This window comes from Gopherus flavomarginatus, chromosome 2, assembly GCF_025201925.1.
Source record: "Gopherus flavomarginatus isolate rGopFla2 chromosome 2, rGopFla2.mat.asm, whole genome shotgun sequence".
NCBI classification, from domain to species: Eukaryota; Metazoa; Chordata; order Testudines; family Testudinidae; genus Gopherus; species Gopherus flavomarginatus.
In genome coordinates, this window is record NC_066618.1 from 26,266,269 (window position 1) to 26,290,659 (window position 24,391).

General features: G+C 41.1%; 1 long non-coding RNA gene across 2 annotated transcripts in view; it reads right to left on the reverse strand.

Moving 5' to 3' along the window:
• The window catches only part of LOC127045776 (uncharacterized), a 32,422-nt gene that overhangs the window by 5,225 nt on the left and 2,806 nt on the right, over positions 1-24,391 (reverse strand). The window contains exon 2 of one of the 2 annotated variants that reach the window (XR_007772817.1): positions 944-1,085. This is a non-coding gene — a long non-coding RNA (uncharacterized LOC127045776). Of the gene's footprint in view, positions 1-943; positions 1,091-24,391 lie in introns of both variants that reach the window. The other variant, XR_007772816.1, reaches the window with a different exon arrangement.

Genomic DNA, 24,391 nt, shown 5'->3' on the forward strand with positions numbered 1-24,391 from the left:
GTGGCATGGAGCCCAAAGCATTTGCCCTGCTTCATGCTGCCGCTGGTTTTTATATGCAGAAAATCAGTTATTGTGGCACAGGTGGGCTGTGAAGTTTTTATAGCATGTTGGGGGGAGGCCTCAGAAAGAAAAAGGTTGAGAACCCCTGTTTTATTGGACCAGATTCTGTTGGTGAAAGAGATAAGCTTTCAAGCTTACACAGAGCTCTTCCTCAGGTCTGGGAAAGGTGCTCTGCATGTCACAGCTAAATAGGAGGTGGAACAGATCTTTCAGCATAAGGAGTTAACAGGTTGTAAAGAGTATTTAAGGTGAAGTGGGCAGTTCACATCCCTGTAGTCATAGAACAGAGGAGGATGAGTGGGTTATAAATTGTTATATTTCTAATACAATAAGTAATAAATATTCCTTAATATGTATTCCAAATGAATTATGTTGAGTAGGTTTTGGTTTTGGTTTTTTGCATTGCTAATATACCATCTTTTACTGCAAAGGGCATTTTACATTTACAAACATAGATACATTTGTGTGTGTGTGTGTGTGTCAGGCAGCAAGCCAGTATAAGTTGTACTCCTTTTTAGCACCCATTAACACATAATTTGAAAGCTGCACTGTCTGTAGGATACAAGACAGTGGTTGCAACTGTGGTTTGCAGAATGAGACTGTGTGGGGAAGTTGACCAAAGAAAGATGATTGTGGTGACCAGTGGAATGTGGAACAACAGGGGGAGGACTACTTGTGCTAGCTTTGTTAAATCAGGAGAATGGAGAACCTATCTAACAAGAATCTACTAGACAAGGTTCGCCCGTTTAGCCTAGCAAAACAAAGGCTGAGAGGGGATATGATTTTACCATGGAAGAAGAATAGTGTGAGAACTCAAATTATTAACAGAATATCTGCACCACTTATAGTGTGGGTAATAGCAAATATGAAAAAGCATACATACCATCAAATGTGATAGTCGAGGAAAATCCATCACTGTAACTTCATTACAACTCAGTACATTAGCACACTGTGGCGCTGCCTGCATCTCTCAAGTGCGGAACACATCATCAGGTTAAGTTTCCAGTCACACACAGTAGCAAGTTCTTGTCTCGATGACAGAAAACAGTTAGAGAGCTATTATTGTGAGCATTGAAAATTCGGCATCATTTCTGTTCATATATAGAACCCTGTTTGTGATATATAACTGGAATACTCAAACTGGGGTAAAACCCTCTGTGACAGCAGAAGAACTGGTTTCCTCAGTGGGCTACTTGAGTGTAAATGACAGATGAATTCAGCCCTGCAATTGAAATTTAACTTATAATTCTGTTGATGGTATATCAGTCAGAGTGAAAACATATTTTTGCCACTAAAATAAGCAGATACTACTTTAAATAGCTACAGCAAGCAGATCTGTTCAGGTAGAAGTTGCCATTTTTGGATGCACACTTTCCAAACTAGAATTACACTTTTATTCTGTTATTATGAAATATGAATGAATATATAAAACTTCCTTTCTTCCCCAGACTTTCAGCTATGAAACTATGGTCTGAACAACAGAGAGAAGAGGGAATAGTTAAATGCAGCTTGGTTTGCAGTGAACTTTTCATCCATGGAATGCTGCAAATTACAAATTACAAGAGCGTACATGCTTTCTCTGACTCACTATGTTTTTATTAGACATCTGGCTAGAAACTGTATCCCTCCAAACTAATTCAACATGGATTCTTGTTTCTACTGTTATTAATGTTAATTTTGTTTATGACTCAGTGAGGAAAGTCACAGAAAAGGCTGGGTCTCCAGAGCTCCCACAGATGGCACTTCAAACTTAGTAAAGCAAAGCAACGATACATGGATATGATTCTGCAGACCACAATGCTACTTTTGTCTGAGAAAAGAATGCAGAAACACACTTCATATTTCAATGTATGAGAGAGCAGGTAACACAAAGTTAAGATTAACACAATATAAATTGTTAAAATAAGCATGCATTAACATGTATATATGTATATATATTTAAGGGTTCAATCTGAAAGTAAAGTGTTAGAAAATACACTGTAGAAAGTGATCCTGTACTGTCAAGGGATAGACTAGATGGCATAACAGGTTTCATCTCTAACTTTTATGGCTTTAAGGATTTCACCTTTTTTTTCCAATACACCTTATCCTACATCAGCAACAAAAATGTCTGCTTTCTTCAGCATTCAAATGAGGACTGAATGATTCTTCCATCACATGGTACCTTCTCTCTGGATCGCCCCAAAATGGAACCTAGTGTGCAGAGAGTGGGATAGTACTTCTCCTGAGTTCTGGCTGGGGGGAGGGTTAAAACTTCTCTGCATATGGAGCTAAGGGGGATAACGCAGCCATAGTGATGGAGAGAGCGGAAGAATGGCAGGTATTTCTATACACTGATTCTAAAGTTGATTTCCAATTACATTTTATATACAAAGACTCCGTTTCATGTACTGCACACTGAGTAATAACATAAAAGGGTTCTTTGCTTGTAAAACTAAACTGGTTCTTTATTAAAATAACTATTTACAGAGCCATTGCAACTGCAGCTACTATTCCAGGCATGTGCACACAGACTGATTTCCTGGTGCCTCCTCCAAACACTTCCCTCCTACAAGCTGTGCTCTTTCCTCCAACTTTAATTCAGCTTGTTATAGGGTTTGATCACATCCCAAAGATCACTGCATGTGGGTCTCCCTGTTTACATGGAAAGAAGTAGGCCAATTGCCTTCTCAGCAGCATCCTGTCCTTCCCCTGGAACCCTGCAGTATTCTCCATGGATCCATGGATCTGCACTGGCTACGGACACACACACACACACACACTCACTCTCTCTCTCTCTGTCTCCCCCCCCCCCCCCCCCGCCACTGGTCTACAGGAGATTTCCAAGGAAAGATAATACAACTGTAGGGCCATAACCCCCTCCACGGTGGAGGGCATCCCCTTTAAGGGGGGGCCTTGGAGCAAGGCTTCCAGGAAAAGAAGGTTGGCACGGAGGAACAGGCCATTCCACTGGATGGTTTCGGGTTATGGCCAGTGGGGAGAATCTTCCTCTGTATGGCAAAGAAAAAAAACATTGAGCCAATTTCCAAAGGTGCTTAGTATCCACAGTACTCATTGAAGTTAATGGGAGCCAAGGGTGCTGAATAGCTCTGAAAATCAAGCCCTGGGTAACTAATTAAGATATGATAAATAATCATTGCTATTTTTATTCAGACTTGTAAATTACTTTCTGGGACATCATTCAATAAAGCTGCTTTCTGCGCTAGCACTCAGCTACATCAGGGTTTTGTTCTTGTTCCAAAAAAGCTATTTCTGGGTGCTTTTAGTTACCAAAACAATCAATGGAAAAAAAATGATAATGTAAAAGGAAAGTTGCTTAGAAGCTTTAATCAGCTGTATTTTTTTCCAAAGACTATTAATAAAAGATTTGAGAAAAACTTCAACTTATAATGTGTGCTGGAGAAGCAATTATAGGACATTGCTACATCTTAAATGTTTAACAGAAACTTTGAGTGTAGCTCTTTAATTTCTGGAATCGTTATGGAATGCAAACTACAACCAGGATGAATTCTGTTTTCTTTTGGGAACATGTACAAGTTATCATATTACAGTCAATAGGTTTTACCTAGCAAGTATGTCTCTGTTCAGACATCCATACCTCTGTTTATCTTCTTTCCTATTCAGTTTTCCTCTTTCTGCTTTTTTTACCCTTTCTTCCTACTGCTCTCTTACTTAACTGTCTGTAACACCCAAAGCAAGTAGAATAGAGTCAATAACGTATCTATTGTGTTAATGTCAGTTATTTTTTGAAAATATGTATAATATTCTTTATCCTACCTGTTAAGAGAGGGATTTTTTTTTATGCTTACAATCAGCTATTGTTAGTGCACTTGTTTTGTTAACTGATTGGAATTAGGTTTTAAAAATCATTAAGAGCAAATTGTCACGGATCCACAGGATCAGTGCTACACCTCCCGCTTTGGCACAGTGTCTAAGAGAAACCCCTTTATTGTGCCAGACCCCCAAGGGGTCTCACTCTTCCTGATCAGGGTAGGCCACACAGCCTCACCCCTTCCTTAGACTAAGCCTCTCAAGCTCCAGCAGTCCTTCTTCACATTATGAGCTCTGTTCAGCAAGTCCAGCTGAGACAGACCCCTGGGAGAGACTTGTACACGCTTCAGGGATTAATGCACCTCCCCAAGCATTTGCAGTGACACTCAATCAGCATTGTGAAAACAGTAGTGTTTATTAGTCAACTGGAACACTGGATAGAAAGTCCATAGGTTAACATAGAGAATGGAAGGTTAAAGCATAGCCCAAGTCCATTCTGGTTAGCCAGAGCCCAGCTACGTTGTAGTGAATGCCTTTTTTCAAACTCTGTCTCCTTTGTCAGATTCCAGGTCACAGCCCTAACTCCTTCCCAGTAGCCAATTCTTATTCCCCTCACACCATCCCAGTCTGTTGTTCTCGAGCTGGAAAATGTTGCTCAGTTTCCCTGCTGAGAGTTGGGGAAATGCATCTCCCTCTGGATCACTGGTTGCTAGATATCAATGTCCCAGTGACTGGCTTTGTCATTGTCTTCACAGATCCTCCACTGATATGGGGTCAGCCTTAGCTGGTCTGTGACACTCCTGCTGGCCGTCTTGGGGTTTAGCTCTGCCAGTGGGTGCACCCTCTTCTGAGGGTGCCTCTCCTGCCATTGTGTCCACTTGCAGACCCATATCACTCCAAGAACTGTAGCGTCCTCTTCATGACTCGCCCCTCTGGCTGGGTCAACATTTGTGTTTCCCCCTTCTGGAGGGTGGTCATCACTGTCCAATAATTAGGCCATTTCCCCAGTGCCGAATGGGGGGGAACCTAGGACCGCCTGCTATGCCAGGCCCCAACCCAGGTACTCTGTAGATAGCAGCCTCCTGCTGTGCCTCTAACTTCTGGCAATGCTGCTACAATTCCCTGGGCCACTTCATGATCCCAGCACCTTCTTCACCCTTATCTCAGTCCCAGCAATCATCCAGGAGCACCCCTTGCTCCCCCAGTCCCTGCCAGCAGCTAGCCTGTCCAAGGTACTCCAGCTCTCTCAGCCTGCCAGGGACACGATCCTCACTCCCTGAGCTCCTAGCCACCCAGTGATTGACTAGCCCTGCAGCTCCTTTTATGTGAGCCCGCTGGGCCCTGATAGGCTGCTCCTTGCAGCCTCTCTCCCATTGACTGTTTCCCTTGTAGCTTCCCTAGGCCTCTTGGAGGACTCACCTCCACTGCTCCACTCCTGGACAGGGCATGGCCAATCCCCTCTACCATCTCTACAAAGTCCTTTTCTCAATAACCAATCCCAGCTCAGAGAGTGAGGCAACATTCATATCAATGTCTCTTAGCCTGCCCTGAAAGCAAATGTCTTCCCCCTCCAGCCCGACTGAGTAACCATGCAAAACATAGGGGAAACTGAGGAACACCTAAGGATCATAAAAATATTACAGAAAATTCCCACTTCATCACAGAATTGTCTAGTATTTGCTTTCCTTTTCCAAAGACAGGAAAGAGTTTTGCATTTGTGTGTGATATGAGGCTGCAGTAGATCTTGGCATTAAATTAAAGAACTCATGCTGACCTTCACAGGAGGAATTGTTGATTTCCTAGCACAATGAGGCCCTCACATGGTCCAGGCCTCTAGCTGCTGCAACAATGTAAATGTTTATTGCAAATGTCTCATTAGGCATTGTCATAAACTATAAAGGGAAGGGTAACAACCCTCCTGTATACAATACTATAAAATCCCTCCTGGCTAGAGGCACCAAAATCCTTTTACCTGTAAAGGGTCAAGAAGCTCAGGTAACCTGGCTGACACCTGATCCAAAGGACCAATAAGGGGACAAGATACTTTCAAATCTGGGGCGGGGGGGGGGGTTAAGTTTTGTTTGTGCTCTTTGTTTTGGTGGTGTTCGCTCTTGGGACTAAGAGGGACTGGACATCAATCCATGTTCTCCAAATCTTTCTGAACAAGTCTCTCATATTTCAAACTTGTAAGTAACAGCCAGGCAAAGCGTATTAGTTTATCTTTGTTTTCTCAACTTGTAAATTTAACCTTTGCTAGAGGGAGGTTATCCCTGTTTTGTTTTAACTTTGAACTAAGGCAAGAGGGGGTTCTGGGCTCTTTGAATCTGATTACTCTGTAAAGTGCGCTTCCATCCTGATTTTACAGAGATGATTTTTACATTTTCTTTTTTAATAAAATCCTTCTTTTAAGAACCTGACTGATTTTTCTATTGTCCAAAGACCCAGGGGTTTGGGTCTTTGATCATTTTGTAACCAATTGGTTAGGAGATTATTTTCAAGCCTCCCCAGGAAAGGGGGTGCAAGGGCTTGGGGGGATATTTTGGGGGAAGAGGAACTCCAAGTGGTCCTTTCCCTGTTTCTTGTTAAATCACTTGGTGGTGGCAGCATTCCAGGTTTTAACCTAAGCTGGTAGAAATAAGCTTAGGGGGCTTTCATGCAGGTCCCCACATCTGTACCCTAGAGTTCAGAGTGGGGAAGGAACCCTGACAGGGTGTGATGTTCCACATATATTGGTAATTTGGATAGAATGATCAAAACGGGATTCTTCAAAGCTATCCTTTTAATAGGATTCCACTTGTCAGTTTAAACACAGACTTTAGATTAAGTAAACATATTTGCACTGTAATTTTTGCACTTATGTCTATAAGATGAGAAAACAACAATTAAAATTAGGGCTGTTGATTAATCACAGTTAACTCACGTGATTAACTCAAAAAATTAATTCCAATTAAAAAAATCACAATTAATCACAGATTTAATTGCACTGCTAAACAATAGAATACCAATTGAAATTTATAAAATATTTTGGATGTTTTTCTACATTTTCAAAATATATTGATTTCAATTACAACATAGAATACAAAGCGTACAATGCTCAATTTATATTATTTTTTATTCCAAATATTTGCACTTTAAAAGTAATAAACTAAGGAAATGGTATTTTTCAATTTACCTCATACAAGTACTGTAGTGTAACCTCTTTACCGTGCAAGTGCAACTTACAAATATAGAATTTTTTTTATTAAATAACTGCACTCAAAAACAAAACCATGCAAAACTTTAAAGCCTACAATTATACTCAGTCCTACTTCTTGTTCAGCCAATCTCTCAGACAAACAAATTTGTTTACATTTGGAGGAGATAATGCTGCCCTCCTCTTGTTTACAGTGTCACCTGAAAGTGAGAACAGGCACTTCTGTAGTAGGCATTGCAAAGTATTTACGTGCCAGATATGCTAAACATTCATATGCCCCTTCATGCTTCAAACACCATTCCAGAGGACATGCTTCCATGCCGATGATGCTCGTTAACCAAATCATGCATTAATTAAATTTGTGATTGAACTCCTTGGGGGAGAATTGTATGTCTCATGCTCTGTGTTACCCGCATTTTGCCATATATTACATGTTATAGCAGCCTCAGATGATGACTCAGCACATGTTGTTCATTTCAAGAACACTGTCACTGGTATCTTCTTTGTGTTTTGTCAAATCTGCAATGTGAGATTTCTAAAGATAGCTACAGCACTTGACCCAAGGTTTAAGAATCTGAAATACCTTCCAAAATCTGAGGGACAAAATGTGGAGCATGCTTTCAGAAGCCTTAAAAGAGCAAAACTCGGATGTGGAAGCTACAAAACCTGAACTACCCAAAAAAAAAATAAAGTCAACCTTCTGCTGGTGGCATCTTGGATCGTTGTTGAGCAGAACCCATCACCAGCGTGGATGCATGTCCTCTGGAATGCAGTTGAAGCATGAAGGGGCATACGAATGTTTAGCGTATTGGCACGTAAATACTCTGCAATGCCTGCTAGAAAAATGCCATGTGAACACCTGTTCTCACTTTCAGGTGACACTGTAAACAAGACGAGGGCAGCATTATCTCCCGTAAATGTAAACAAATTTGTTTGTCTGAGTGACTGGCTGAACAAAAAGTAGGAGTGAGTGGACTTGTAGGCTCTGAAGTTTTGCATTGTTTTATTTTTGGGTGCAGTTACAAATGTAGAATTACGTACAAAAAGTAAGTTCAACTTTTGTAACAAAGAGATTGCACTACAGTACTTGTATTGGATGAATTGAAAAATACTATTTCTTGTTTTTTACAGAGCAAATATTTGTAATTAAAAACAAATACAAAGTAAGCATTGTACACTTTGTATTCTGTATTGTAATTGAAATCAATATATTTGAAAATGTAGAAAACATCCAAAAATATTTAAATAAATGGTATCTATTATTATTTAACAGCACAATCGCACGATTAATGAGAATTATTTTAAATCATGTGATTAATTGCAATTTTTTTAATCACTTGACAGCCCTAATTAAAATTAAACATTCAAAACAAAAGTGTGAGGAAACTAATCCTGAATGAATCTACTCTCACATACTGCATCCCATTAAGATGTATTTGCCAAATATCTTGAAAAATCTGCCATTACCCTCACATGCATAAGTACAATTTTTATTTACAGACAGTTGATAATTCTTTTTTGACATGATTCCTCCGTCAGGAAGTTACTTTTACTTCACTTTTCAATTGTGTCTGCCAAAATATTTTCTTAACGTAGGCCTTTTGGCATTTGGCCATCTTATTTTATTTATACTTCTCAGAGTTAGCTTAACTTGGGACTCTGGACTATTTTTATGGAAAGACCTTGGATAAGACAGATGCAAAACATGATCAACTGTATGTGAGTACAAGCGTCACCATCAGAAACCACTTTTAAAAAAAAATTGATTTAGCTTTGGTTTGAATTTCTTTACTTGCACATAGACCCACTGTGGAGTTTTTCTTTGTTTCTTTTTCACAATCATGTGTCAAAATACATTTTGTACTGCTTCCCTCAACAAGAGTGAAACAGACAATGTCATCCATGTCGACATCCAACCTGGTTTCCTGCAAATGATGAACTGTATTGGCCATTAAACTCCAGTGCTCGTTGCCAGAACTGAAAGCCCTCCTTGACTTTCTGTCACCAGTTACACTCTGATGCTTATGGTCCTATAGCACTGATCCTTGCAGCAGCCAAATAAGCAAAGGAAGCAGGCTGATGCCCATTTACAAAACATCTCTGGCTTCCACTTTCAACTTTCCTGCTCACAGTGATTTCAGTAAAGTGAAAGACAGTGAACTTCTCCCTGACATTCGGGAAGGAGAGGCTAAGGAATGTTACCTCAGTGCTAGGCAGCTGAGGTAGAGGAAGAAGGTGGAGAAGAGAGACAGAAGTTGGACGGAAGTGGCAGACGTGAAGGAGCAAAGGAAGAAAGGAGGGGGAAAGAAAAATAGCTGGGATAGCCCAGGGAGAAGAACAAGATTTGTTAAAAAGGACATAAAACAAATACTAACTTGCTCTGGGACAACAATAAAATATTTGCGCTTTTCTCAGGGGAAGAGTCCTTTTTTCTGTCGATTACCCATGACATACTAAAATCTTATGAACTATTTTTTGAGGAATCTTTTACTATTATTGCTTGTTATCACTGTTTTGAATAATACATAACATGAATATTATATATACTAATCCATTATATATACTAATAATCAATTGATTTTTTTTTAAATAGTCTCTCTCTCTCTCTCTCTCTGTGTTCTTACCCTGGTTGCTAAAACACAAACACCAACCCTGTTTAACACCCACTCGTTATTTTACTGCCAAACTGTCCTTTCCTGGATTCATGCATCATGTAAAAGGACAACTCTCTTTTGCTCTTAGTGCTCCTCCATAAATTATTCGCAGACAACAAAGACTTCCCATTTGTTAATTCTGAACATCATGCTCAGTAATTATTTTTTCCCAACATTGGTCATTTGTTTCCCTTCTGTTCAGAGCCGTGGGAAACTGAATCCTGCTACAATCCAGCAAATTGAGGTGTTTTCTATTTAACATATAGCATTAACATAGCCATCAAACATGTTCTGTATACTTTTAAAAACATTTAAATCATTTCTCTAATGACATGAGTGGGTATCAGAAACTCATGCCATATATTGCAGGTCTTCCATTTTACAAGTAGAGAGACAGATCCTGCAATTATTTATATATTTGCTTAACTGCATTCAATATTTTCATGAATAAAATGGGGTGATCCATATGAGTAAAAAATAAATACATGCTTAAATGTTTGCAGCGTGCTACCACAATATAAATGTTAAATAATATTAAAGGGTAAATAATGGTACACTCTTATGCCCCCATGTGTATAAGGGTAGTGATAAAATCCTTCAATGGATTAGGGCCATGGGGATTACAAGTAAAGGAATAATGTATTTTATACCATTGTATCTAGCCAAGGATTCCATGTTTTTAAGGTCTTACTGTTTCCTCAGTCTACAAACAGTTCTTCACTGATGGCACAGTTTGAAACTTCTAAAATCCCTTAGTTGACCACTGAAACATCTTTGAGTTTCTATTTCTATATGATACTTAAAATTGCCAAAGAAAAAAAGAATGTGCAGAATTGTTCGTGAAAAGATGTAAGATCCATATTCAGGGGATCCAGTGGAGAATTTTTTATAATGTGTCAACTGTTCATTCACAGATTTTCCCACAAATTCATAACGTGTATTAAGTCAGCATTTTTTTCATTACACTTTAAGCATTTGTTTAACTCTGTTTCGTCTTTTTAAAATCCATTACATCTATAATTATATTCTAAGTCTAAGTAATAACTTCACCTGCATCAGGTACTTTTAGCTTAAGGAATATGATCCCATTAGTTAAGAGTGCATTGTTCAGATCTCTATGAGAAATGACCAATGCCAGATTTGTAGGTAATGATAAAAGCTTGTATGAGTAAGAGAAAATTGAGCCTACAGTTACTAAAAGGATTTTAATCAGGGCTGGATTTAGGGGGCAGACAACCCAGGAGAATGCCTGGGGTGCTGGGCTCGGGGAATGCCGAGATCAGGGTGCTGTTTTTCTTGTTAGGAACAAAAGGGAAAATAAAATGTTTGAAGTAAAATGTTTCAGGAATTCCATATATGGATTCATTTTTCACTAACCTCCTAGAATGTTCTGGACCTCTGTAAAATCTCTTGGACTCTTCCACACTTTGAGAACTACATTTTCCTGGAACCTCCTAGAATATTTTCAGCCAGGCCCTCATGAGAATATAAGGGGCAGGGTGTTGCTCGTCAGCCAGTGAGATATAAGAACAAAGTGAAGTGACAGCCCAGTTGCGATATTGTGAACCTTGTTTTATTGTGTAATTGTGAAAGTTGACTTGTGTTTTAAGACTTGAAGAGTATAAGTAGTGACTAATAAAGGACATATTTAATGATGTCATGCGTGAGGACCTATGTCAAGTAGTTCGTAAAGAAGCTATGGACAATTACTGCAGCAAAGCAATTCAAAACAAATTGATTGACCTTATGGCAAGGAAAGTGCTTGATAACTTATTGAGGTAGCTCGGCAAACCGAAGTACTACACCATAATAATGAACTGTACTCCTGATGTTAGTCACAGTGAAAAGATGTCATTTACAGTAAGATTTGTTAACAATGAGGATGGCTGTATGCAAGTAAAGGAACACTTTATCCGTTCCTGGTCTACGGACAACTCTACTGGAAAAGGCCTAACAGAACTGTTTATGAATGTTTTGAATGAGAATAAAATAAAGCTTCAGGACTGCTATGACCAAGGCTATGACAACAGTGTGAACATGAAGGAAAGAAACAGTGGCATCCAGGCAAGATTTCTTGGTGCCTTGTGATTGCCATTTCCTCAGCCTGGTTGTGCCAGATGCAGCAGAATCTTCTTTAGATTCATTATCTCTCTCCAAAGTACTGCAGCCTTAACTATCAGGTGGATGATTCTCATAGACAACGTTACAAATCTGACTGTGAAGTTGGTAAGTGACACTTTCTGGGAAAGCCACGTTGACAGTGTAAGCCCAGTGAGGTACCAAGTGACTGAGGTTTACGACGCCCTGATGGAACTGGCGCAGTCAAGTAAAGCCAAGGCCAGAATCCGATACGAGACACAAAGCCTGGCAAACCAGATCACTGACTTCAAATTTCTGGTCTCATTTGTGGTTTGGCATGATATCTTTTTCCAAGGAAATGTTGTAAGGAAGGTATTACAAACTCAGTCAATGGACATTGCAACTGCTACTACTTTGATGAGAAGCTGCCTTGATTTCATTGTGGCCTACAGAGACAACTGATTTGAAGATGGCATCCCTGCTACCAAAGAAATAGCAGAAAACTTAGGAGTTGAGCCTGTCTTCAAGGAAACTCATATTCATCAGAAGAAGAGGCAGTTTGGTTCTGAGGGCAGAGATGAGGTGTTAGGAAGCTTGGAAGAAATATTCAAGAGGGAGCTTTTTTGCTCACTCGTTGGCACTGCTTGAGTATCCCCAAAGAAAGGTTTGGATAAATGAAGCACCACAAAAAGTCCTGGAGGGGAGATTGTATGACCTTAGTAAGCTGCTGTTGGACAGGAAAACACTCTTGAACAATTGTATGGACCTTCACTGGATGCTGACACATGAAGAATGTTCGGACGTCAATGATAAATTGGACAACATAAGTCACATTTGCAACATGGGATGCAGTCTCCATGCCAAGTTCTCCAATTCATTCATGATGCAGAGCTGAAGGACACTTTTCCTAATGTGTGGATAGCTTTGAGGATTCTGCTCATGCTGCCGTTCACAGTCATGAGCGGTAAGTGCAGCTTTTCAAACCTCAGGCTCATTAAAACATATTTTTGATCAATGATGGCTGACGAGAGACTGACATCACTTGCTATTTTATCGCTTGAGAATGCCATTGGCCAGTCTTTGGATCTCTCTGACGCTGTCCTTCAGTTTCTGATAGTAAAGGCCAGAAAAGCAACCTTCTGAACTAAAGAACTAGGGTCAACAATCTAAGGCTGTCACCTACTGTAACACTATTTAATACTGGTCCATCCAATGTTGGTGCACAATTCAATTTCTTGGTGTTAGTACATTTCAATTATTCTTAAAATTAAAGTTTCTATAAGCTTGGAGGAAACAATTTTTTTATTTGTTTATACAGTCATTTTGTATGACAGGGATAAATCATGCATGCAAATCGTGCATCAAAGTTGTGAAATGGGCTACAAATGCAATAAAAAATAAGATATTCAAGTTTAACAAATGGAGCAGGGGGCACCGAAGACACTTCTTGCCTGGGGTGCCATTTGGTCTAGGGTCAGCCCTGGATTTAATTATATTTGACCAGAATATTTTATCTCCAATACCTTCCATTTATTCAAATCTGAATTATAGGGCACATATTTTTAAGGTGAAGAATTTTTCTATAACTACAAGGCTCATAAATGTGGAAAGGGAGCTGCTTTCCTTTTAAGATGAGACTCAGAATACCAAAAATTAGCTCAAAGGAAGACTAAGTTTTTGTAACTCTAAGAAAACAAAACAACTTTTTCTTTTAAATTAAATCTCTCTCAAGAAACAAAAATTAAAGGGCCCTTTCCTTTAAAAAGCCCACCCCTCCACTCCTAGCTAATGCGGCTATACTGCCTTTTTATAGGAAAGTTTTTCCAGCATGCCCTCTGAGTGGATGAGCTGAGCCCTTAAATTTGGCAAAGATTGTCAACTACAGACTAAGAACATCTATTTTATGACTACTGAATCTTCCTCTTTTCTAGTAGATAAGCTTTTCTAACTTCTGTTATAATTTTTCTTTAGGCTGCTTTGTTCTCTCTTCTTGCTTGCCTCTAAGGAAATGGGGCATAACTCCTAACTTGGTAGAAGAATGAGCTTGATATATAGGCATGATATGGGGAGGGGCAACAATGTATTTTCTTTCCATCCCTCATCCCATGCTTTTGACTGGCTAAGGTGGTAAGGAGCAGGCTAAGGCTGTTGCTTTGAGCAGCTGAGCTCAGCCAATTATCCTTTTCCCAAAGCTGGCCTCACAAGTTGTCTCACTTCAATCTCCTACTAACAGGGCATAGGAGGTGCGCGAGTCCTCTGTCTGGGGAGGCTCACACGCAAGCGTCGGAAGGAACCTAGAAGTGTGTGTAGGGGGCACAGGTACGTGGACCATGCGCCCCACCCTGCAGGCCCTTCCTCTTCCCCTCAGGCTTAGCCCTCGCTCTGCTTCTTTCCACTCCCTCCAAGGCCCTGCCCACCCACTGCTTGCTCCTCTCCAACTCTTTCCCCCGAGGTATCCCCACCCACCACTTGATCCTCTCTGCCACCTCCCCCGAGGTTCCTATGCCTGCCACTCGCTCCTCTCTGCCAAAGGCAGCACTGACTGACATGCCTCCGGAAGGGTGACCCACACCACATCTAGGGCATTTCCCACCTCCCCCTCCCCGCATGGCTAGCCTTTTCTGGGGAGGCTTAGCCTCCCCTCTGCTTATATGTGCAGCCATGCAATAGGGGCTACTCTACCCCTATGCTAGACAGGCAGGATGCTACTGTTTGACTCCCCTCACCACCACTTTGGATGGGGGAACTGAGCCATCTGGGTAGAATTTCCAGCTACCTGCCTCCCACCCAACCCCACTTCCTTCAGAGAAAGGTAGGGGGAATAAGAATCTTAGGGGAGGCATTTTTTGGTGTGAATGGACAGTAAAGGGAGACTTGAGTAAAACTGTGGAGGAGATGTGTGTGAGAGAGAAAGAGAAAGGGGATAGGTAGGGAAGAAGAGGAGGAAGGACCCTTGGGGGGCATTGAGGGCTAGAGGGAAGGAATCTGATAGGAGAGAGGGAAATCTTGGAGAGGCAGGCACAGTGGCCAGCTTGGGTTTTGAGAATAGGGATGGGAAAGTTGCAGGGGGAGACAAGAGAGGGCTCATAAATGCAGGCAGAGACACAGTAAAGAGGGACCTTTGGGGAAGGAAGATCACAGACAGGAAGAAATATTGTGTTGAGAGGCATCTTTGAGAGCTGGAGTAAATACAAAAGGAGACCTTAGGAACGGGGACCCAGGATACGGATACAGAATCCAGAGGAGGGGGAATTAGGTACTCTGGGGAGATGATGTATAGGGAGATGCTGAGACTTAGGCAATTTGGAGAGGGGGAGGCAGAGATGATTGAGATCTATAAGAAAGAGGCAGACGAGGGTTGAAGAAACAGGGGGATGGAGAATGGAAGCTGGACTAAAAGAAGCAGAGCAAAGGGGCTGAAGATGGGGGAATATTGGGGCTTGTGGAGAAGGAACATGCATATCTGGGAACGTCATGGAGATGAGGACCTATGATATTGCAGGGGAGGAGATCTGTCTTTTCTCCCTAATTCTGTATGCAAAATTACTCCACCGGTTCACAACATGCTTATTTCAATGAGCACAAGATATATTCATTATCTGTTCCATGAGCATGAATCAGAATTACTTGCAGTCTATACTGTTCTCACAGGCATTGGTCACCCAAACTCTATGGTGTCCCAAGGTAAAAGCCTCCTAATATGGTCACATATTAGCAGGTCACATGAGGGGTCAAAGTTCTCTTGGAGAGCTAAGACTCACTTATGTCTCTTGAGAGACCAAGTTGTGTGGGGAAGTGGAAGGAAATGCAGCACTCCAGCAGGACACTGAAAGGCATAATGTATATGAGGAAGTATACCTTGCACACTCTGTGTAATAGGTGTGACCTGCCCGGCACTCCCTTTAGGGCAGGCTGTAGATGTAAAGCCCTGCTCATGTCCCACCCAGACACACGTCTTCGGGCTGCTACTGATTCCAGCAGAGGGAGTTGACCTGTTAACACCCACTAATGGATCACTGTGGAAGTTCACTGGAAGAGGAAATAAAGGCTCCTTGTGTACTCCACCCCTAGTGCACTCAAACTAATTAGTGTCATTCATTAACTGTATGATAAATGCAACATTTCCTCTTGTAAACTAGCTTGGGCAGCCTTATCTGTTCTAAAGCCTCTATGTAACTTGGTGCAATTGATGATAAATGTATGACTGTGATGGCTCTTTAATTCTAAGCCCTGTGTATTCAGTGGCTTATCTCTTTCTGCAAAAAAATACTCCTTGGTCTGGGATTTCTCTTGGCAGGTCTCAGCACAGTTATGTATTTGAGGGGGGGGGGGGGTGGGACATTTAGCCACTACTGGGCTATATAAGCTCAACAAGACTGTACTTTTCTATTTAAAAAAAGTTTACTCCCTCCTGTGTTTTGTTTTGTGAGTGGTTGTCCCCAAAACAGTCAAATGACTCAGGTATATTTTCCTTAATGTGATGTGTGCCCTGTGTTTAGAAATGTGATTTGTTAAGTTTAACAAAAGCTGACATATAAAGAAATGAATTTAACATATTGTGTGCATGCTGCATATTTTTCTCATTGATTTGACAGTAATGAATACAAGTATCCAAATATACACACATGAAAGTGTGCACGAGTATGTCCAAATTAAAAGAAGTATCAGCCATAGATTCTCAAACACTTTCATAATGTAAACAATTCTCTAAATGCAGAGATTGTCTCAGGGATCCCTGGTCTTCCCATTTAAGTTTGCATGGACCATCTATCCTCACATTCATGCTTATATAACATCCCTGTAACAATTATAGTAGTTGTTCACATGAAAAACAATGTTAGGAAAACATTTCTTGTATTTGTAAGTGTCAAAGTGCAATTTAGCCCCTCAAAACAGCGGAAAGGAGACAGCACCAGATAATGAGCCAGATGACCACAGTTAAGAAAACACTGGTAACTCTTTTAAAGATAAGACAGATACTCCTCTGCAATAGTAAGTTGACATACCTCTCAATCATACAAGCAGCATTAATAGTTTTTTGCATTTAACTATTTATAGATTTATTTATGCTAGATAAGTACTGTGTCAGGGTGTGAACCGGGTAAGAGCTGAAATAATCTTCCTGCTTCTAAAATTAAACAGTTTTCCTGCTAAGCCTAGGGTGCCTGGGAATTCATTTACCAACTCCTCATTTTGGCTCAAGTTCAAACTTTTTAGAGGAAATATAAACTTTAGGTGGGGGGAGGGACGAATAATGCATAGAACAAATATTGACCCATCCACTGTCTTCTTCTTTTTATGTAAAATAATAGAAGTCAAGTAAACATAAAGATTAAGTTCATTAAACAAATTATTTTTGGTTTTGGTGTCATATAAAACCTGACATATTCAACTCACATTAAAGTCTTTCCATTGACCTTAATGGGAACTGGGTTAAGTCCATAGAGAAGAGTTGGATAAATCCCCAAATAATGAGTATGAAGAAACAAATTGTAACTTCATGGATATAAATTCATTATTGCTACAATCAGGATTCAAGAAGGAGTAATGACTGATGTTCAGTATCTGATTTTCCTTTTGCGGGGAATGTGCCTTCAGGGTGACCTTTTTACATCATCTTCTCTAGCCGAAAATAATATACTTTCTCATCTTTTTATAGTAGGCATTTATCCACTCTGACCACCATGCTGCTGATTGGGCAAGTATTTTAACCTTGTTATGCTATTAAGTACTGTTGTCACCCATCTTTAAAATGAGGATATACTGGCCCGATGACATACTGGATACACTGAGTGATGATGCAAGTTCTGCTTCTATTTGTTAAAGACAGGAATGTCATTGCCATTGGAAATTAATTAAATCTTAATAGGGAAAAATGACTTCTCTATGTCTGATATGAATATGGGGGAAGAATGTAGATTAATAGTTTGATTATTTAGAATAAAACTCTCTCTTCTTTTGCCTGTTTGGTTTTGTATGCCTCGGTTGGGGGTGGCAGGAAAATTTCTGTTCAAGGCTGAATTCATTGCTGGGCTCCTCCTAATAATGAGAACAAATACATTAGGAAATATTGTTTGGGTAATTAGTAAAAAGCTCTTCACTATTCTGAGAACAGGTCTGCTTTACTTCAGTCTCAGTATCAACTTCCTATCTTTTTCCACATAAAAATCAAGACTACTCCTCATTTTCACATCATGCCATTCTTCTGGCTTTGCCTGCATCTCATCTCCTACAGCAAATCCCTCACCCTTATCTTATACACCCAGCAACACTCCTAGGCCCTGCACAAGCTTCTATCCATATTACATACTTGTATTAAGGTAATGCCTAGGAAGCCCAAGAAAATAGAGGTGCCATTGTGTTAGGTGACCTACAGTAAAATAGTCCCTGCTCCAAAGAGGTGACGATGTTAGCTTATGACAATATTTAATAGGTAGGTGAAACAAAGAGGGAAAGGATGGAGTGAGAGTAATGAAACATGCTTTAGGATAGATGAGGCATGAGCACAGTTGGTAGTGTGTCACGTTTTGGGGTGCAACCCAGACCAGTGAGGGCCTGTGTCACCACTTGCCCTGCAACTCTGTGTGCCTTAAATGGTATGCTGCTATGGCTCACAGTCCTGACTGTTCCCAATCACTTTTCTCTCCTCGAAGTGCTTCAAAATTGATTCCTTGAGGACCTGCTCCATGATTTTTCCAGGGACTGAGCTGACAGGCCTGTAGTTCCCCAGCTCCTCCTTCTTCCCTTTTTTAAAGATGGGCACTACATTAGCCTTTTTCCAGTCATCCGGGACCTCCCCTATGCGCCATGAGTTTTCAAAGATAATGGCCAACGGCTCTGCAATCACATCAGCCAACTCCTTTAGCACCATCAGATGCAGTGCAACTGGCCCCATTGACTTGTGCTCGTCCAGCTTTTCTAAACAGTCCCGAACCACTTCTTTCTCCACAGAGGGCTGGTTACCTCCTCTCTATACTGTGCTACCCAGTGCAGCAATCTGGGAGCTGACCTTGTTCATGAAGACAGAGGCAGAAAAAGCATTGAGTACATTAGCTTTTTCCACATCCTCTGTCACTAGGTTGCCTCCCCCATTCAGTAAGGGGCCCACACTTTCCTTGACCTTCTTGTTGCTAACATATCTGTAGAAACCCTTCCTGTTACTCTTAACATCCCTTGCTAGCTGCAACTCCAACTGATTTGGCCTTCCTGATTTCATTCCTGCATGCCTGAGCAATATTTTTATACTCCTCCCTGGTCATTTGCTTCCAAGCTTCCACTTCTTGTAAGCTTCTTTTCTGTGTTTGAGATCAGCAAGGATTACACTGTTAAGCCAAGGTGGTCACCTACCATATTTAGTACTCTTTCTACACATCAGGATGGTTTGTTCCTACAACCTCAATAAGGATTCTTTAAAATACAGCCAGCTCTCCTGCACTCCTTTCCCCTCCTATTCTCCCAGAGATCCTGTCCATCAGTTCCCTAAAGGAGTCAAAGTCTGCTTTTCTGAAGTCCAGGATCCATATTCTGCTGCTCTCCTTTCTTCCTTGTGTCAGGATCCTGAACTCAACTACCTCATGGTCACGGCCTCTCAGGTTCCCATCCACTTTTGCTTCCCCTACTAATTCTTCCCCGTTTGTGAGCAGCAGGTTAAGAAGAGCTCTGCCCCTAGTTGGTTCCTCCAGCACTTGCACCAGGAAATTGTCCCCTACCCTTTCCAAAAACTTCCTGAATTGTCTGTGAACTGCTGTATTGCTCTCCCAGCAGATATCAGGAGGATTGACGTCCACCACGAGAACCAGGGCCTGTGATTTAGCAACTTATGTTAGTTGCCCGAAGAAAGCCTCGTCCACCTCATCCCCCTGGTCTGGTGGTCTACAGCAGACTCCCACCATGACATCACCCTTGTTGCTCACACTTCTACACTTAATCCAGAGATACTCAGGTTTTTCTGCAGTTTCCTACCGGAGCTCTGAGCAGTCATACTGCTCTCTTACATACAATGCAACTCCCCCACCTTTTCTGCCCTGCCTGTCCTTCCTGAAAAGTTTATACCCATCCATGACAGTACTCCAGTCATATGAGTTATCCCACCAAGTTTCTGTTATTCCAATCACATCATAATTCCTTGACTGTGCCAGGACTTCCAGTTCTCCCTGCTTGTTTCCCAGGCTTCTTGCATTTGTGTATAGGCACTGTGGCAGAACTCTGACCTTGCTCCCATGGGTCCTGCACTTCTAGGCAGTTTATGCTAGCCTCAGTGGCTCACTGTGACCCTCCACGTAGCCCTTCTCTCTCTAGGATCAGGGTTACAGTCTACTGAACCCTTATCATAGGTCTTCAAGGAGGTTGGTGAGAGAACTCCCACAGTCTTTGTTCAGCCTCCTGTCCTGACAGGTGCCTGACTTCCCCTCCCAGGAGATGTTCCTGTAGCGGTGGGTTGGGGAAACCCAGGCCTGCTCTCTATTCCGGGTTCTGGCCCAGGGACCCTAACGGTAGGAGTTGTTGGCAGCCAACTTTTCACTCCCAGAATTGCTACATTTCCCTGGGCCACTTCCCCACAGCTCTCCTACTTCTCCTTTCTTCACCCTTACCGTAGGGCTCCTTTAACGATGGTTTGAGGGTATCTTCAGTAACCCGCCCTTCAGCCACACTTCCTCACCCCCTGGCTCTTCCCTGACTGGAGTGAGCCCTTTTTATAGTATCAGCAGGGCCTTAAAAGCAGCAAAGAATCCTGTGGCACCTTATAGACTAACAGATGTTTTGGAGCATGAGCTTTCGTGGGCGAATACCCACTTCGTTAGATGTGCATGCATCTGACGAAGTGGGTATTCACCCACGAAAGCTCATGCTCCAAAAGTCTGTTAGTCTATAAGGTGCCTGTCATAAACAGATAGTTAAGGGTTAATGTCTCTTTTACCTGTAAAGGGTTAACAAACAGTGAACCGGACACCTGACCAGAGGACCAATCAGGAAACAAGATACTTTCAAATCTCCGTGGAGGGAAGCCTTTGTTTGTTTTTTGGGGGTTTTGCATTGTTCTCTCTAGGATCTGAGAGTGACCAGATGTACTACAGGCTCTAATTTTCTGTTCAAGTAGTAAGTGCAAGTAGAAAGGCGGTTTAGTCTTTTTAATTGGTTTTCTTTATTTGCAAATGTGTATCTGGCTGGTAGAGATTTAATGTGTATTTGGCTGGAAGTATGTTAAATTGTATTTCTGCTGGAGGAGGTTTTTCTTTCTAGTGTCTATAAGCTGAAAGACCCTGTAACTTTTACCATCCTAATTACAGAGACAACTTTCACTTTTTTTCTCCTTTCTTTTTATTAAAAGTTTTGCTTTTAAGACCTGATTTTTTTCCCCTTGTTGAGGCTCAAGGGAATTGAGTCTGTACTTAACAGGGAAGGAGGAGGAGAAGGGAGGGGAGAAGGGTGGAATCCCTTTGTTTTACATTCACGGAGCTTGAATCTGTCTCTCTCTCTCTCCAGGAGCCCAGGGAGGGAACACCTGGAGGGGAAGAGAAAGGGGGAGAACAAACCTGATTTCTCTGTGTTGTGATTCAAGGAGTTTGAATCATAGTAATCTTCCAGGGTAACCCAGGGAGGGGAAGTCTGGGAGAGGCATTGGTGAGGGAAAGAGTTTACTTTCCTTGTGTTAAGATCCAGGAGGTCTGGGTCTTGGGGGTCCCCAAAGAAGGTTTTGGGGGGACCAGAGTGTATTAGGCACTCCAAGTCCTGATGGTGCCAGCTATCAGATCTAAGCTGGTATTTAAGCTTAGGGGAATTCATCCTGGTACCCCAACTTTTGGACTCTAAGGTTCAGATTGGGGAAAGATAGCATGAAAGTGCCACAGGATTCTTTGCTGCTTTTACAGATCCAGACTAACATGGCTACCCCTCTGATACTTGAGCAGGGCCTTAATTAGAGTCAGGTGGTCACATTAACTGAATGACCTCACCTGACTCTTTGCAGGTTAATTAGAGTCAGGTGTTCTCATTAGCCTGGAGCAGCCCCTACTCTGGTCAGTCAGGGAACAGAATACTGTTAATCCAGTGGCCAGTATATCTGCCTTCTGCTATACCCAACTGGCCTGTGTCTATCACAGTATTTAAGATTAACGAGCTGCAGCTCATTAGTTTAACTGGGGTTTGACAAACAGATTTATTTCAGTAACAGCACTGAACGGGTTTATAGAAAAAGTAGAACAAGTTTATTAAACAAAAAGTCATAGGTTTAAGTGATACCAAGTATAAGGAAAAAGGATAGAAAGGGTTACAAGTAAACAAAAGTGAAAATATGCTTCTAAGACTCAAACTTAATTTCAACAAATTACATTCCTTGCCTAAGCAAGTTTCTTGCCTAAATTATTCTCAGAGACTTCAGTCCCTTGGTTGGAGGACCCAACATTCTGTAATTTCAAGAGCTACAGCCCCTTGAATCTCCCAAGTGATGGACCACTGTGGAGTTCTCTCCCCTTTCTTTTTATAGTCCAATAAACCTTGAAAATATGTTCTTTGAAAGGTAAACCCAGACACAGAGCTTCTCTCTCCTGCTGGGATGTAGATGCCATGCTGTATTTCCCAAGTTCATCAACCCTGCTTCAAGATGCAGGTAGTCTTCCTGGGGGTGCAGTCTGCATCCTCAGGCTGATTTGTATGTAAATAGCATTTCCATTGTTTTGATTCCACACTGGTTAATTTACATTGGAGACTGGTAAATAGCTGCTTTCCCTCCTATCTGGGAGAAAACCTGTTTCTCCCTTTGCTTGGTCACAGACATTAAAGCATAGTATCTGTGAGTATCCACAATTCATAATGGTGTTAATGCATACATTTCTCAATGATATTAGTCACCAGAGCATCCCAGACTTTCCTAAAAGACCTTACTCAATACACTTTTATAATACAGTAATATTGCATACAATTCAATTGCTTATCATTTGAGGTTCAGGCCTCTGTCTTTTTAGTTAAGAGGCTATCTCCCCCACTTCCTAGTTTAATGTTGTTATTTACCTTTTATGTAAATATGCCTTCATTGTCGCTGCTTGCTGACAAGGCTGGTCAGACAAGCAAATACACATTCCTCTGTGCAAGGCAGACTGTGCTGATGCAGCACTTGCCAAACACATTTTAATAACATAATTCTAGCACATTTATAACTCTTGATACACACCCTGTACATATATCACACAAGTATATTAATAGTTGGTGAGTTACTAGTTTTCCATTTATATATTACATACCATCTTTTGGGTATATATCCTTACAACAGTGTTTTAGGTGTAGTGAGTACGTCAGGTCTGACAAGAGTTGCTGACACAAAGGAGTGAATCACCAATAGTCTCCAAACCATAGTGGTTTTTGTTTGTTTGTTTGTTAATGGAAATAGATAAGGAGATCTCCAAGGGTAGTCTTGTTTCACCAGCTGCCTTGCAATTATATCCAGATTGCTCCTTTTCTTGCCTGTGCTCATGCCCTCTTTCATGCTGATCCATACACCTGAACAGCCTCATAACTACCCTCTCCTAATTTTTTTTAACTCCTCTCTTCTGTGATTCAGTCCATCTCATACACCATTCTCTGCTTGTCCTGGGTTGATTCTTATGGCACTGTACTTCAGTGGCTTTTTCTTTCCATAGCAGAAACTTTGTTATGGTAGAGAACTTCATATTGTAAAGTATTGTGGATATCTATGGCATGATACACATAATAATGATGAACCACTATTCCTGTAGTTGGAGGATAGCATGTTTAAGTGTGAGTTGTACAGTAAACTGAGGATTGGACAGGATACAAAACATTTTCTATTACTGTAAGGATCAGTTTAGAATCCTTAAGTACTGCAAGTACTTTGATGAGGAACAATTGTAAGACCTAGTGAATTAGTTGGTTTAAGAGCCATGTGAGAGAGAGTTCCTTTTTTGCTTCACAGAATCCCTTTACAGTTATGAGCTTACAGATCACAAAAAGGGTCTCTTTTCTCAGTGTGAACATATGAATATTACTATGTATTATGCATGTGTATCCAGATCCACCGAGATAATATCCCTTAAAGTTAAACAGATAATATTGAAGATGGCTTCAGATGGCTATGTAAGGAATAAAGAGAGATTACTGGAGACTGCGTTTCTTGAAAGTCTAAAAGCATGTCAAGGCAGCCTCGGGCACAAACAGAGCCACATCTTTAATTTACTTATTATCACTACTGTCAACTTTGTTTTAATGTCCTGATGCTAACAACCAAGTAAAATGCTTCCCTAATGAGAAGTTAAAGACAAAGAATAACAATAACAAATAATGAAACCAATGAGATGAGCAGCTGTTTCTGAATTTAGGAGAAGACAAAAAAAAATCCTACCACCTGTTAGGAGATAAATTCTATTATGTACCTTACAGGACAATCTGAAAAACCACTGCTTTCTGGGAAACAACCACCTCTGATTACCAAGTGTATACAGGATTTATGATGAAGATAGACAGAAATCTATTTACAGCCTCATAGTTTGCAAGACTTGCCTAAAAATGCCTAAATAAAAGAAGAAACACACACAAAACAAACATTAGGTGCCTAATCCAAAGGCACTGCAGTCAGTGGAAAGATTCATAGGGGAAGCTCCCCAGCTGGTATAAACTGTCATAA